Genomic DNA, 17,534 nt, shown 5'->3' with positions numbered 1-17,534 from the left:
TGCATTTATTACTCTTTCTACACATATACCTATTGCATTTATTACTCTTTCTCAAATTAGCTTTTGCACAAAACAACCAAGAGAAGTTTTTAACTTTTTGTTTTCTTTAGCCTTTTTGCTCATATTTTTCTCTTTTATTCTGGGTACGTCCCTGTCGTCAACACTGTTTCCAGGGATTCGGCACCCATTATTTTGCTCACATCGAATACGTCCTTGTCGTCAAGACTGTTTCCAAGGATTCGGTATTCATTTTTTTTCATATTTTTATTCTCTTTTTCACAATGAGCAATTAAAGATCTTTGAGCAATAACAATTCAATAAAGCATATATATAAAGCATTTATAGATCAAACCATATGCTAGCATCAACATTGCATATTTGCTTAATTCAAGTATAGAATTTAAGTGTCATGCATCATCTCCCTTAAAAGCAACATCTAAATCTCATGAAAAGACTAGAATACATGCAAGCTATGCGAGACAAATAAACCTTCAAAGTATTGCTAGCATGCACAAGAAAATACCACATGTATAAAGAAAGCTCTCTTTTTCTCAATTTTTCTCATTGTCATATTATTGCTTGATAAAACCATGAGGTACAAACTCCCCCTTAAACCATGCCAAAAGGATGAATTATGCCCAATTCACCACGAAGAAAAGCAAATCGATTAGAATCCAAAGGTTTAGTGAAAATATCAGCAAGTTGCAACTTTGTGTCCAAAAACTGCAATTCAACATCTCCCTTCTCAACATGATCTCTCAAAAAGTGAAAGCGAATATCAATGTGCCTTGTGCGTGAGTGTTGAACAGTATTCTTAGCAATGTTAATAGCACTTGTATTATCACGAAAGAGAGGTACTTTCTAAAAAGTAAGACCATAATCTTTCAAAGTAAATAAAAGTCAAAAAATCTGTGAACAACATCTAGCAGCAGCAACATATTCAGATTCAGCAGTTGATTGAGCAACACTAGATTGTTTCCTAGAAGACCATGCAATTAATGATGTACCAAGAAAATGACATGTTCCACTAGTACTTTTCCTATCAATTCTACAACCACCAAAATCAGCATCGGAATATCCACTTAAGTATATAGAAAATGAAGTAGAATACCAAATTTTAAACTCAAGTGTATGATTCAAATACCTCATTATTCGCTTGACCGCTTGACGATGTGAAGCACGAGGAGAAGCTTGAAAACATGCACACAAACACACAGCAAATTGTATGTCTGGCCTATAAGCAGTTAGATATAACAAAGATTCAATCATACTTCTATACTCCTTTTGATCAACAGTTTCACCATCTTCATCAGGATCCAACACAGCTGTAGAACCAATTGGTGTTGAAATTGGCTTGCAATTCTCCATTTTGAACCGTCTCAAAAGATCCTTCGTGTACTTCGTTTGATGCACAAAAATACCTTGAGGTGTTTGCTTAATTTGCAATCCCAAATAGTATGATAACTCAACCATCATGCTCATCTCAAATTCCCTACGCATAGTCTCAGCAAACTCCACAACCAAAGCGTGAGTCGAACAACCAAAGATGATATCATCCACATAAATCTGAACGAAAAGTTGATTATCACCATGCTTAAGAACAAAAAGCGTTTTGTCAACTTTTCCCATTGTAAAACCTTTTGCAAGCAAAAAGTTCTTAAGCCTATCATACCATGCTCTAGGTGCTTGTTTCAAACCATACAAATCTTTAGACAATTTAAAAACATGATTGGGAAAATCAGGATTTTCAAAACCTGGTGGTTGTTTGACATAAATTTCCTCCTGTATAAAACCATTTAGAAAAGCACTTTTCACATCCATTTGATACAATTTAAAACTTTTTGAAGCAGCGAAAGCTAACAAAAGTCTAATTGCCTCAATTCTAGCAACAGGAGCAAAAGTTTCATCACAATCCAAACCCTCCACCTGAGTAAAACCTTGAGCAACAAGTCTATCTTTATTTCTCACAATCAAACCATCCTCATTTTATTTATTTTTGAAAAAACCCACTTGGTTCCAATAATATTATGTCCAGAAGTGGTTCAACTAAAGTCCAAACTTTGTTTCTCTCAAAATTTTCAAGTTCTTCATGCATGGCGTTAATCCACGATTCATCAGTTAATGCATGTAACACATCTTTGGGTTCAAAAGAAGCAACAAATGCAGAATTTGCACAAACATCATGAGTCGTTACCTTAGACCTTGTAGTCCGCTCACCTATATTACCAATGATTAGTTCTGGCGGATGTCGTCATTGAATGTGCAAAGGAGCAGCGACTTCTGAAGTTGATCCATGTTCTGTATCAGTACTGGTCGAAGTTGTAATCTCTGAAGGACCATCTCGATCAGCATCACCAGTACCCGAACCCGACGAGCCTGGCCGGTCTAACCGCACCTCCTGAGGCGGTCTGACCGCCCTGGCGCCCGGTCTGACCGGCCGAGCCGACCTCATCGTCGTCGTTGTCGTTGCTCTCATCTTAAAAAATACGACCATCCTCCCCCTGAACCTGTGACAGTGTACCTGCAATATCGGGTCTAGTACCTGGACTAGCCTCATCAAAAGAAACTTCGCAAGTCTCAATGATTTTGTTAGTCTCCAAAATAAGTACACGATAGCCACGAGTATGTGCGGGGTAACCAAGAAACAATCCATCGGTAGAACGTGCCTCAAACTTATCCAAATTTCCAGATTTCAAGACAAAGCATTTGCAACCAAAAACACGCAAATGTGAAACTTTGGGTTGATGTCCAAATCGAAGTTCATAAGAAGTTTTTCCAAGTTTAGATCTCAAGAAAACCCAATTTGAAATATAACATGCAGTGTTAATTGCCTCAGCCCAAAATTTTCTAGGAGTTTTATACTCATCCAACATCGTTCTAGCCATCTCAACCAAAACACGGTTTTTCCTTTCAACAACACCGTTTTGTTGAGGAACACGAGGAGAAGAAAATTCATGTTCAAGACCTCTTTTATTGCGAAATTGTTCAAAAGAAGCATTTTTAAACTCACCACCATTATCACTTCGAATTCTTTTCAAAGAACCAGGAAATTCAAGATCTAATCGAAGAAACAAATCATGAAAGTGTTGAAAAGCTTCATCCTTAGTTGCCATAAAGAAAACCCAAGAATATCGAGAAAAATCGTCAACAATAACCAACACATACCACTTTCCTCCAACAGATTTCACTCTAGCTGGACCAATAGTGTCCATGTGTAATAACTGTCCCAGTGCATCCGTCATCACAGAAACAATATGAGCATGTGAAGAAGCAACCATCTCAGCATGATGACACGGTGTACAAACCAAATCAAGATCTTTCATAAGTTTAGGCAAACCACGAACAAGATCCAAACCACTTAACCTAGTAAGATGATCAAAACCAACATGTCCAAGTCTATGATGCCAAAACATCACATCTTTATCAAACTTAGCAACCAAACATGTTATCACAGGTGAAACAGGATTATCAAAATCAGCTTTAAACACTCTTGCATAGCGAGAAATATTCAACACAGAATCACCACAAGAATAAAAAATTTTACTTCCAGTTTTCTTAAAGTGAACCTCAAAATTTTCACCAACAATTTATGAAACTGAAAGCAAATTGTACTTTAAGACCTCAACCAAAGCTATATTCTTCAATTCCAAATTTTCATTTACCTTAACCAAACCTGTAGCGAGTACGACACTTGTAGAAGCATCACCAAAGATAATCGATTCAGTTTTGGATGCCCTTTTAAGAGAGGAGAACTAATTTTTATCACCGGTCATGTGCCGTGAACAACCGGAATCCACGATCCACACGTTCTCCTTCCTTGCCACCAAAGCCTACACACAAGCAGAAGTAAAAAAGGTTCCTGTAAAAAAGGGATTATGGAGAGTGTTCACGTGACTTCTTCACATTGAAAATCCAATTGTGTTTTTTAAATTCTCCTGCTAGTTTTACACAAGCACCCCTACAAAAATTTTTTATTTTAGGGTCCTCTAAATAAATAATATTTCTACCTAAGTTCTGGTCATTTTACGATAAAGATACATAAGATACATAGTAGTATTTACTTAGAAAACCATTAAAATTTTGTATTTTCAGATTTCAAAAGTAACTACTGATGCAAGTCAATAGGAAGAGTTACCAGTTGCCAGCTCGTGGAATCGATATCCGTGAAGCAGTGGGACTATTTACTGAATGAATAAATATACAGTAAACTTGTACTTAATACAATACATGCATAGTAAATTTGATATAATGACATGCACGTAGTAAATTCTCTAAATAAATTTGCTTTGACATAAGTATATATATATAAGCTTTGTGATACATTTTACAAGTTTGACGTAATCATGGTTAATTATTGGAGAATACCCCGTGCCGCGCGTCCGACGTCAGAAAAAAAAATCGGACGCCTTGGCGCCCGCGCCTCCTGTTGCTCTAGTTTTAAAACAATTTTTCTCTTAAACTAATTATCCAATCTACGATCCAATCATATTGTTGTATTCATTGCAATTAAATCTTTACGACAAGACTACACATGATTATATTTTGATAAAAAAATATTTTAGCTTCTATATTGATATTTTTTTGAATGTTGCATATGATCTCGTTTGATGTTTCAACCAGTAGGTTTATGATGTTTCAGCTAGTGTACTTGCGATTTTTCAATATGTACGAATCAAATGTTGCAGTGGATTTTGATATTATGGAACGCGTCGTTGCAACAAATCACCCACATATTTTGGAAACCCCCTATTAAGGGAATTTGGTTTATTTTTTATTCCACAGAAAATGTTTCACCTAGTGTACTCACAATGTTTCACTATGTATAGATCTAATGTTGCAGTGAACTGAAATATTCCATTGCAACAAAAAAAACCCATATATTTTAGAAACCCCCTATCAAGGGAATTCGTTTCATTTTTTGTTCCACCGAAAAATGTTTCACCTAGTGTACTTATAATGTTTCACTATGTATGGATCAAATGTTGCAGTGAACTGAAATATTCTTTCTCTATTTGCTAAAACATTATTTTTATATAAGGTGAAACAACACCCGATTTAAATGAGTGAAACATTTTCGATCTATTTAGTGAAACAATTCTGATATACCTGGTGGAACATCGTGCAACATTTAAAAATAATTCAATAATAAGCTAAAAAAAATTTCGTCGGAATATATCCATGTGTGGTCTTGTTTTAAAGATTTAATTGCAACGAATTTAATGGTGCAATCGAATCATGATTTGGATAAGTAATTTAAGAGAAAAATCAGTTTAAAGTAGTTTTTACACGTAAATCGGACGCTGACGTCAGCGCCCGATTTTTCCCCAAACATCGGACGTCCGAGCCAGAGTTACCTCCTTAATTATTTCCATTATAATAATTGTGGAGATTATGGGTACCCCATACCCACACGGCATGGTTATCCGACTAGTTATAGGGGATAGCTTATATCTATGGAATATGTAACAGATCATAACTTGGGTATTACGTTTTCTTGTATATTACGGAACGGCCTAAAGTACTGGTTTGATAATATTGTAAAGTAGATTTAGGAAACCGATACCGTATTGGTTAAGGTTTCTATCTTGTAATCTTGCCCCCCGTCCTATATAAGGTGGGCAGGAGGCCCTCTAGAGGGCATATGACACACAACCAGATCGTCAGATCCATAATACACTCGGCGGATTCAAATCCCTAAACAGGAGTAGGGTATTACTTCTCATTGAGAGGGCCTGAACCTGTCTAAATCTTTTGTCTCCGCATCCATCCAATTTTAGGTCTAGTGCGCTACCCTTTTTTATTATTGCCGAATTCATGTTTCGACAGTTGGCGTGCTAGGTTGGGGATGCATCGAGTTTTCCGTCGACGAGTGCGATGGAATCAATTCTAAAATAGGCGTTGAGATTAATCTCAACGAATTCGATGACTCCAAACATCAACCGGTTTGTCGTTTCAATATATTATTATCAGATTGATTTCTAATCATGAATCGATCTTCTGTGAGATGCTTTGTTTGCGTGCATGCACTGGCGGCTGATGAGATCCATTGATCGCCTCCACATGGACGTATCACCGATGACTCGGCGCCTGAGGAGAGCTCCTGCGTCCCATCTTGCCCTGCGGCCTCCACGGGCAGATTTATGCATGGAGTATTGCCAGACGCACGGACATGCAAATTAGCACGCGTGCATGTTGCATGCATGCATCGATATATATGCTGTGCTATAAATGCCGCTACTGATTAATCTGACTAATATATTGAGCTTTTATTTTGCATGCAACCATGGTTTGGTCTATCCTCCGGACTGCTATTGCCTAGATCACTCGGTTGTCTCTGTACACGCGTACAGGCAGAGCGGTGCCTATATGGGACTAGACCAACAGGCTGATCAGCGAATTACACACCGATCAAACTATTTAGGGATCGGGTTAGCTGTTTCAATCTGCAGATTATTAAAATTAATCTTTGATTTTATTTTTTTCCCAGATTAATCTATTATCTGCGTATACTTTTTCTGTCGTCGGTTCGGCCGAGTCCTTTTGACCATGCAGTTGATGGCTCTACAAGTCCTATACAGGGACGGCTGCTGAACAGATGGAGAAGCCATTGCAACCGAGCACATGCTTTAATGTTTATGGTCATGCAAGCCTCTTCGTCAAGCACAAATCAAACCATGTGTTTGGATCTATTAGTTATTATATAAATTATTTTCTTTTTACAAATATCTAACCACAGGTTGATGTGCAATTTCTTGTCTTTGCATGTATCATCGCCTGTACTCTATCACTGACTGGCTGCCTCATCGCCGCCAACTGGTGCTTTTGCCTATACGGTTTGACGGTCACATCACCGTTGTTGGGCGTCTACGTCTTCACCGACCGGCTACCTCGTCCGTCACGCCGACTGGTGCTCTCGCCTTCACAACTGGCCTATTATGCCGCTGTTGTTGGGCGTCTACGACTTCACCGCTGGCCTGTCTCCGTCGTTGCCGACTGGTGTCGTCGCCTATACGGTTGGTCGGTCACACCACCGTCCATGGGCGTCCACATCTTCACCGACCGGCTTGCCTTCACCGCCGCCGACTGGTGTCTCCGCCTACACGGCTGGCCTATTATGCCACCGTTGTTGGGCATCTATGACTTCACCGCCGGCCCGCCTTCGTCGCCGCTGACTGGTGTCCTCGCCTATACAGTTGGCGGACTCCGCCGCCGTTGATGGGCCTCGTCATCTACACCACTGGCTTGCTTGCACCGCGCCGGCTGGTGTTTTCATTATCATTGATGGACGACTTTGTTCCCACATCAGGCACCTCTGCCGTCATCAAGAGGAATATTACAAAGCTAATTCATTATTTTTTTTCTTTATATGATATTTTCCTTCTCCTCTGCCTCACTATGTCAACAGGTTCGCTGTAGACTAGTGAGTCGGGGGCTACAGATGTTATATCATATTTTTCAACAATTTTCATAATATTTATCTTGATTGCTTGCGAAATAATCCGAGTAACAATAAAGTGCCTATCAAGTTATGGAGTTCTATCTTCCTATGCTTTCCATTTGGTTTGTCAATGGATAGTTGCTTTTGGGCCGATTCCTAGCACATGGGGGCTCGTTGGATGGACCGAGTAACGCAAGGTGCTAAGTATTACTCGGAAGAAATCAAAAGCATAGAGATAAGATAATTTATTTTCTACTCTTAACAATTGCAAAAGTACCTGAGTAGTAAACTCTGATCCGTGAAACTTTGTTCCCTTAATGACGAACTCATGCCACCCATATGCATGTTTGGGAAGTGCCTAGGCCGACTCCCGGTGCTTTGGGGCTATGACTAGTCGGGCAGAGTATTTAAACGTAAAATAGGAGAAATCAAGATTGACAAGAGGAGAAATACATATTTATAAACATTTTAAAATACTTGAATTTTTTTTAGTATTATATGTACATCAGATACTACTCATCCTATATGTTTGTTCTGCAGGATCCAGATCCAAATACGCATAAAAGGGATTCATGGCTTTAAGCTTATCTCTTACACTCCAGGAATGGATCAGTCAGAACATCACCACCGGCTTGCCGTCGTCGCCACCGACTGGTGTCTTCGCCTATACGGTTGGTTGGTCACACCACCGTCGTTAGGCGTCTACATATTCACCGCCGGCTTGCCTTCACCGCCGCCGACTGGTGTCACTGCCTGCACGGCTAGCCTATTATGCTGTCGTTGTTGCGCGTCTACGTCTTCACCGACCGGCTTGCCTTCACCGCTGTCGACTGGTGTCTTCGCCTACATGGCTGGCCTATTATGCCGCCATTGTTGGGTGCCTACGTCTGCTGCCGACTGGTTTCTTCACTTCCATGGCTGCATGGTTCTGCCAGTGTTCATTGGCTTTATCGTCTTCACCGCCGGTCGTCTCGTCTGCTGTTGACTGGTGTCCTCGCCTCTACAGCTGGTATATACCGCTAGCACTACTGATGGGCGTCATCGTCTTCATTGCTGGCCGTCTTGTCTGACGCCGACTGGTTTGTTCACCTCCATGGCTGCGCGTCTTCGTCATCATTGACTGGCAACATCGTCATCGCCAGTTTGCCTTCGCTGCTGCCCATGGTGTCTTCACTTTCACAGCTGGCCTATTTTGCCACCGTTCAAGGACGTCTTCGTTTCCATCATCATTCAGCTTCTTCCGTCGCCGTCTGGTTACGCCATCGCCGACTAGTGTTTTTATCTTCACGACTACGCATCTTCGCTATTGGTTTGCTTCTGTTGCCGCTGACTCGTGTTCACTTCATCACGGCTATGCACTTTGTCACCATGGTGGAGCGACTTCATCTTTATTGTTTTCTTCATTGGCAAACTCTATTGCCTCCACTTTGCAAGATTTGCTACTTCACCAACCACAACGTCGGCAAGAGCTCTGACATCTTGGCATGCGTCACCAAATATGATGCCGTGTTATTTTACTACAACAAGTGGTATTTCAATATTCAATATTTCTACTTGGACATCTTTAACACGTATCTTCACTCAAGCAATGACTACTTGACGACAAAAAACTACAGTTCTCGACTCTATGTTCAGTTGTTTCCCAACTAACCAAAGTGTCGGGGGCTACACAAATACAAGACTCTCAAAATTCGACAAGCTGAAGCAATCAATTAATCAGCCAACGAGTCAACTCCAGGAGTTATCAGTTTTGTCTTCGCTTTAGAGCTGGCGTTCTACTTGAGTAACTCCAATTATTTCACTAGAAATTTTGGCTTCTCCAAATTTTTCAAGTATCAAGTTTGAGATTTTATCTACATGTCTGGGCGTTTGTGGAGTTATCAACCAATTAACACAGATTCAACGAGTTAGACAGCATCATCTACTTTCCTCCAAGTGAAGCATCTCCAACAGCTACAACATTAAGTCTTCATAAATCAAGAAGCGTTGCATCAGTCTTCTTTATACACACGCTCGCATCAAGGAAACTACTCGAGCTTTGATATCTTCTCGACAGTTTGATGGATTATTGTCACTGACATCATCACCAGCACCTCTACTTCGTCGGCCCTGACGTCTCCGCCATTGCTAATGTATGGCTACGTTTTCACCTCCGGCTGCTTCTGTCATTGCCGACTAGTTATTTCGCCTTCATGGTTGACCTACTACGCAAATGCTGATGAGCGTCTTCGTCATTATCATTGGCTGCTACACTTCTATTGACTAGGTCACCGACATCGTCATCATCATCAACATCCTGTCAAGCTTATTTAACATAGCCAACTCTACTGCTATTGGTGGGCAACTTCAACATCATATTTGATCATCTCTGTTGCTGTTAATCGTCATTACCGTCGGTTGCGTTTGTCGTCGCTGACTATTTTCTTCATCTTCATGTTTGACGGATTTCGCCATTGCTGTTGGTGTGCGTCTACGTCTTCATTGTCGGCTTGTTCTCGTCGTCACCGATTGCTGGCTCGTCGGTCACAGACTGATTATCTCACCACCATGGCTGCATAATTGTGTCGTTGTTGCTGGATGCCTTCATCTTCATTGCTGGCTGACTTGTCTTCTGTCGACTGGTTTCTTCGCTTCCACGGCTGTGTGACTTCATCACCTTTGATTGGTGTCATTGTCTTTACCACCACCAACATTTTCGTTAGCTTTGATGGGTGATATCATCTTCATGTTGGTCATTTCGTCTCCATGCCGACTGCATCAGCTATCATCAATGGACAATTGTGACTACTACAGAGGGATAATCTACAAGCTTGGGGGCTCATCAACGCAAACGCGGGGATTATATCTTCAATTTAGACTTGTTCTGGATATATTCAACATGGATTCATGGTCATGAGTTGATTTCTCATGCTCAATGACTGTACCACTCATTATTCCCCGTGAGGGCCATCAGCTGAGTACTTGCGCCAGTCGGGATTTTAATTATCATATCTACTTTGGTATTCTCCATGAGGGATAATTACTCGGATCAGAAGCCACTCAGATGAGAGCAGTTGATCTACATCACTTGGGAGATTTGTCACTCGGGAGCATATTAATTGGCGTGTTCTATACATCATATTTTAAGGGTATCGGTAGATATACTTTAGGTCTAGGCCTAATACGTCTGCATCCCATATTTTCAGGTGTGGCCTGTCACGTTCTTTTAGGGACTTAGGCATCTTTTTGCTTAGGCAAAAGTGCGCGTGATTATGTGCCCAATACCTTAAAATCCTTTTATACCGTAGTTACTCAACTTTTTTGGAGTTGGTACAATGCATTTTAAAAGGTGCCTCACAGTAAAGCTTTATATAGCTGCCTCACTGGCTTTTTTATATAGTCAAGGCGCTATTTGGGTTTATCAAGCAATTGATCGGATACTATATTATTGCTTTTTGCCACGTAAGTGTGCATTTTTATTGACTAATATTATGGCTTAGGCTGATTATATATTGTGGTCATTTTCCAAGCGGTTGGTAAATCCTTTATGAGTTTATTTACTCGGATTTTACACCATATATGCTATATATTTCCAGGTGTGGTGAAACCATGTGTGTTTTAGAGACTTAAGCACATTTGTTAAAGCAGTGTGCGCATGGTGTATGCCCAATACTTTGGAAATTTCTTTATTTAAAGCATACAAGCTTTTTTATAGCTGTTTTGTTATGTGAATTTTTAATGATGTAGTCAACTTTAGGTTGTTCGCATCAATTTTTACAAAGTAGTCGGTATATCACTTAGATCATGTTATTTGGGGGATTCACACCACATATGCTATATATTGATATCAAGTCACTTGGTTGACTATAATTATCAAAACCATTCGGTTAGTTGGATTATTTATTCCTTGACTATATGCTTAGTTTGTTCAACTAACCACATATAGTCGGGGGCTACACCTATTAGGTGCATCTAGTTGATGCAGCTGACTTTATTTTTCAGCCTTCCACAATCTTCAGATTTGTTAAAAGTACTCGGGAGACCATATCGAAGATGATTGAAGCACTCGGCTTTGGAGAAATTTGGTTCGAGACAAGATTATCTTTGTTAAAAGTACTCGGGAGACCATATCGAAGATGATTGAAGCACTCGGCTTTGGAGAAATTTGGTTCGAGACAAGATTATCTTTTCGACTGTGAAGGTCTCAGGGGCTACTGTGGAGATTATGGGTACCCCATACCCACACGGCATGGTCCTTCCTTTTCTTCTTCGTATCTCTTTGTGCTTGTCCATTTAACTCGGTTGAAGGAATCCACTATTAGTTCAGAAAAAACTTCAAACTTTCCATTTAGCAGGCGCCTGTCTCTGTGGAGCTGCGGTGCCAATATTACTGCTTCATCTGAATTTGTTCTTGATTCCTTCGAAATAGTAATTTTGACCTTTTTTTATGTAGAGTGTTCTCCCAAAAAAACAACTACTATGTGTGTTAATTTTAATTAGTGTGTTAATTTAAATTAAAGTTCTTCCAACTGAATTTGAATACTCACGATCGAGTATGTAATATCGTAATAATTGAAATGGTATGAGGATTGGTTGTTGGCACTGATCAAATTATTTCGTTCATGGGTCTGACAAAAATATATATACTAATATAAAAAGGAGACGAATTTGCTATATATTTGTCGACAAATTTTCCTCCAAAAATTTGTCAGATGTAATTACAGTACAATCATAGTGTAATTACACTGTAACTTGCATGTAATTACACTGTAACTATAGTGTAACTTGTATATAACTTTCAAGAATCTCTCGTTAACATGTTATTTCGGTAAAATAGAGGTCGTGGGAACAAATCCTTTCACATATATGTGTGCTGTGATTTTTTTTCTTCCTTACCAAAACAAATCTTGTAATAGATCTAACGATTAAAAATTACGTGAAACTTACATACAAGTTACACTGTAGTTACATAGAAGTTACAGTGTAATTACACTACGATTATACTATAATTACATCTGTCAAATTTTTAGGAAAAAATTTGTCGACAAATATATAGGTGGTCCCAAAAGGAGGAGTTGTGCCTGACAATCCTACAGGTGAAATCAACCCCTTTCATCTCATCCGTCCATCTGCCATCTCATCTCATCTCATCTCAACCATCAATTTGTTTCGCTATCCTCCTCGCTCCACCGATTAGCTACCTTATCCTCTCCACCGCCGTCCACGCGCGATTCCTCCCCTCCACCCGCGCCATCTCTGCCGCGCACCCCGCCTCTGCCGCATTCAATCCACCGTGCATCCGCACAGCAACGACAAATCCTCAAAACGAACGCGCCTCTCCCCGCCACCGCGCATCCATCCATCCATCGGCACCGGAGGTTTCGCCGGAGCTATCGCATCTCCCATTCTTCCCCTCCCCTTTGTATATCCTCCTCACTCCAACACGGCGCCGGGCACCGGTCCTCCTCGCGGTCTCCGCCGTCGCTGTCCATCTTCCACCGGTAATACCCGCCGCTGCCTCCTCCACTCCGCCCGCATCGCCGTCCAATCACCGCGCTGTCACGACACGATTCGACCTCAACCACGGCGCTGCCTCCTGCACTCCTGCCACTCAGATGTCACCCACGTGATCCGGCCCTCAAGCCCGATGTGGCCAGCTGATCTTATCCCCTCCCCCATCAGTGAAGGTACAAAATCATTTTACTCTTCCTATATTTTGTGAAGTCAAATTCTGAATCTACAATGAAAATGATGTTTGATCTGTGTTTTCCCTTTTAGTTTAGTCGTTTCATCTTGATCTACAACAAAAGCTAGATATTGAGTTATGTGCTGATCATTTTACATGTCTGAGTGCCTCCCAGTCTATTTTCAGGATTATTAGGGACAAAAGGATCATTGATTCTCATGTCCAAAAGGTGTTCGATGAAATGCTGGTTAGTCAATATTATTCCCCAAGCATATTTCAGTTTGCAAAGTGGGTATGCTATATGCACTATTTTTTTCTTCAATCGATTTTTAGCACACTTTTACTTTGTTTCTGTTTTGTAGCTAATAGATGGTTCGTTGGACATGATTTGTTCCTTGACATGATCAATGTGTTGCCCAAGCTCCAGATGACACGGTATAATGCTTCTGCTCTGGTCCTGAGGCCTGACTATTGCTGCCTATGCTGAGTTCTAATAAAAAAATATAAGTGTTTTGGAAGACTGCAAGGACCATGGATGCCATTCGTTGTTGGGGCTTATCCCATAGTAAAAATGTAAACAAGAGCTTTGGCAAGGTTAGTTGTCACTAATTTCTCTTCCATGATTTTGCTGCACTTGCATGTAATTTCGAGGATTGGGTTCAATCCATATCGTTTAGTGTGTGCAGCAAAATTCAAGTCAGCTTGTAGCATGAAACATATGTAAAGGTGCCTTGAAACAAAGGACAAGGATAGGTGCCTAATCACCCATATTAGCACCTACGCAATATGAATGATTGAGAGTAATTTTCTCTAGGTAGAAAATGTGCAGTACATGGGTTTGTTGTATTGTTTAGTTATATGCTTTTGGAAGCTTTTTCAAAGTTGTTCCCTTGGCGATACATTTAAGTGTACCTGCTGTTTATATTAATTATTTTCTCTCAACACACTTAATGACACTAATGATTTGTAAATTGCGAATATCATTATTTTCTCTGCTGATATTTGCATCCTTCATGTCAGTGGCAGATGCTCATGGCATGTGTGATATGGAGTTAGGCATGAAAAAATTATAAGATTACTGTGATGTTTAGTATTGCTTGGAGTGACTAAATCGGATTAAGTGATTGACAAATTGGCAAATAATTGATATTAATAGAGTAGCTCACTCCATTTTATCTGACTTTTTTTTCTTAGGGGTAATCGAATGCCTATGTCAAATTTGAGTTCATGTATATTTATACCTATTTGTGACTTCTATTTGGCTTTCTCTATTGAATATCAAGGAGCCCTTATTCTTTATTGATAGTACTCATGTTACATGGTGGAATGCATTTTCAGGGCAGGTTGTATTCCAAAGTAGGTCTTTGTGCTGCCCAGTTGTATGTTTCAGCGTCATATCGCTCTTATCTGGTGATTTCTGGCCCATGTGAGCACTTTATTTCTTAACTCCGGTTTCTTTTTTCTGCCAACCAATTTCTTATGGGAAAATATCTTATTACTGTAATAAGGCAGTGTATCCATTTCCTAATCTTTTGATACAAATAGATGTTTGTGTTGGGTAGAGGATTCTTACATCCAAAAATATTTCGTGATTGTACCAGCATAGATATAGCCTTCGTGGAACAATCAACATTTTAGACATACAAAACCTATATTCCTTTCCCTCCCTTCATTATGTGTCAGTTCTTAAAAAAATGGATAGTTTAATTGTTGGTTCTGTACAATATGGTAACAAACTGCTCCATGGCATCCTGAAAAGGGTTGATTTCCTTCTATTCACATTTTTATTTTCATCAAGGGAAAGATTCAAACTACCTCATTATTCTTTCCTTTTTTTTTTGTTTTTAAGCAATTTTTGTATGAACTACCCATACATAGTTGTGCACATATTTTGCTACTATTCTAGCTTGTCAAGGATATGAACTCTTATCAATGCCAGCATTGAGTGCAGCTGTTTGGGTTTACAGGACAAAGAAGATAGAGGGGAGGGGCAAAAGAGAAAAGCCCGTGGAAAATGGGCTGGCGCCTCATTGAGCCAGGTTGACGCAGTACCATGCCTTATAATTGATAATGTACGCACTTTTGTGTTTTTTTTCAATCATTGTCTCAAATGAACTAGCAGCTTCGATACGCCAGTTCACACTATTGTAAATTTGTAATGCGTATCGAAGGTAGTGTGATTCACCCGAAAGGATTTTATAGGAATCATCCAAATTGACATGTTACTATGGTGTATGAAACTCTATTTTTATCTCGAGATTTTGTTGGAGTGTACTGCCTTTCTAGGTCACTATTGTTCTCTCTGTACACACACATAATACTAAAACGTGCCTTGCACGTGCACGATAACTAGTATATATAGAGAACCAGTTTGACATCGAATGGTTTGGAGAATAGAACTGAACAAAAATGAATGTCCAAAAAGAATTGAACTCGTCGTGGCATGGATGAAATTTTCTCACAGGTTTCTCTCAGTGGTCAATGGATGGAGTATGACTGAGTTTTCCATGGTCGATTTGGTTGGTTGCATGAAGAAAGGCACCGAGCATAAGAAGCAGTTGTTCTCTGAACTAGTAGTTTTCTCCGAGTATGAGATAGTTTTATCAGTATAGTTTTGACCCTTGCAATAGTTGGATCACGAGCCAGCCACCGGTTGTACCGTCCTTAGCATTGCTGGTAAGATACTTGTAAGAGCTTGATAAGATATTTCTATTTGTTAGCCTCCATTACAATCCATATTTTGTAGTTAATAGGGATAATACTATTATGTTGTTCTCTGTTTTCTACAGACAATGGCAGGTATTCTACAGACAATGAGAAAAAGTTAGATGGGGGACAAACCATAATTGCTACATCATTGCAGAGGGAAGGGCGCCGCCGTTGCCTCTATATGGGGAGCCTGCCACTTCCCCTCCAGCCAGATCTGGCGGATCAGAGAGGGTCATCGCCATCGCCTGGATCCGTCGGCTAGGAGAGCAGAGTAGTCATCTCTGTTGCCGCCACGGTGGGGAGGAGGCACGGTGGAGGCAGGTGGGGAGAGGCCGCGGTAGGGGGCGGGTGGGAGTGTGTCTAGGATGTGGAGGACGGAGGAGAAGGGGGTGAGTGCGGCAGCAGTGTGGAGGAGAACTGTGGGGATAATGCTGACTGGGAGCAGATAAGGTTGGTTGGTTCGGTCGGCACCTTCTGGTTTTTTTAGTAGGTGTTCATTTTTAAATAAACTAATACCTATAATATGAGTGTATGTGTAGGTTCGTAAAAACTGGGACCTATAATATATTATAGGTGTCGGCTCTTCTGACTGATAGTAATACTATAGGTGCCGATTTTTATCGAGGGTGCATGTGTGGGCAGAAAAAGCACTATAGGTGCTGGTTTTAGCTATCCTGACACCTATAATACCATCTTCTTTGTTTCTCTCTGTAGTAGGGAATGTCATTACTATTACTTTGTCACAATGTTAGTTTACTTTATGTATTTCTAAATAAATATTCATATATGTATGTTGCTGATGCCATGGGTAGGGAAGCAAAGAAATAACAAGCTTTATGTTGTGCACTGATTCTTTTCACATCAATATATTTGTGTCTAATTGCTGTGTATAAACTTTGAGATTTTTTATGGTCAAACGGTACCGTACGGTACCGAATGCTGGTTGTTGGATCTAGCCCAATCTAACGGCTAGTATTGTTTGGTACAGCGAGTTACCAAAATTATCCTTGATGCGGTACCTCTTGGAAAACAGAGTTAGAAGGATAAAAACGTAACTTCGCGTGCAATAGATGGATTGGGAGGAATCGAACCCTGGATCGATGCCTCCACCGCCTCCTGGATCTTCTCCGCCGACTATTGGAGGTGAACTCAGCCGCCGCCGCCGCTGCCGGGAAAGACGACATCGACGCCATCGCCGCCACCGGGAACGACGACATCGACGCCGCTGCAGCCGGGAACGACGACATTGACGCCGCCGCCGCCGGGAACGACGAGTTTGACGCCGCCGCGCCTGCTTCAACGCTGCCGTCGGGAAGGACTCCGCCACCGCTGGGAACAACGAGTTCGAGGCCGCCGCCGCCGCCGCCGGGAACCACGACATCGACGCCACAGCAGGACGACTTTAGCAGTCCACACGTTTTTTTCTTCCGATCCTACCCATGCCGGAATGAACGGTTAGATACGTACTAGTACCGAGCGATACCAGTACCGAGCGATACAATTTGCTGGACCATAAAGACGCTCATGAACATTACTTCCTTTCGCTACGTTGGACCTATTTTTCATTTCATGGTATTGTGTGAGACATTGGCTCAGAGAGAGTTCGGTTAATTAATGAACATATCTTCTTCTTCTTCTTCTTCTTCTTCTTCTTCTTCTTTTCTTTCTTTCTTTTTTTTAGAGAGAAACTGCTGTTTATATAAGTAGCAGACACCTATTTGA

The 17,534-nt window shown here is 40.7% G+C and overlaps 2 long non-coding RNA genes across 2 annotated transcripts; both read left to right on the top strand.

Annotated features, from left to right (window-relative positions):
• Window positions 1–12,612: 12,612 nt before the first annotated feature.
• LOC9271560 (uncharacterized) lies at window positions 12,613–13,675 on the top strand. The gene is made up of 3 exons (XR_001545676.3): window positions 12,613–13,104; window positions 13,279–13,350; window positions 13,466–13,675. It is a non-coding gene; the product is annotated as an uncharacterized lncRNA (long non-coding RNA).
• Window positions 13,676–15,567: 1,892 nt separating this feature from the next.
• Window positions 15,568–16,677, top strand: LOC107280825 (uncharacterized). The gene is made up of 2 exons (XR_001545677.3): window positions 15,568–15,779; window positions 15,893–16,677. It is a non-coding gene; the product is annotated as an uncharacterized lncRNA (long non-coding RNA).
• Window positions 16,678–17,534: the final 857 nt, after the last annotated feature.

This window comes from Oryza sativa, chromosome 4 (genome assembly GCF_034140825.1).
Source record: "Oryza sativa Japonica Group chromosome 4, ASM3414082v1".
NCBI classification, from domain to species: Eukaryota; Viridiplantae; Streptophyta; class Magnoliopsida; order Poales; family Poaceae; genus Oryza; species Oryza sativa.
Note: the sequence above shows the minus strand (reverse complement) of the source record. Positions and strands in the feature narration are given on the sequence as shown.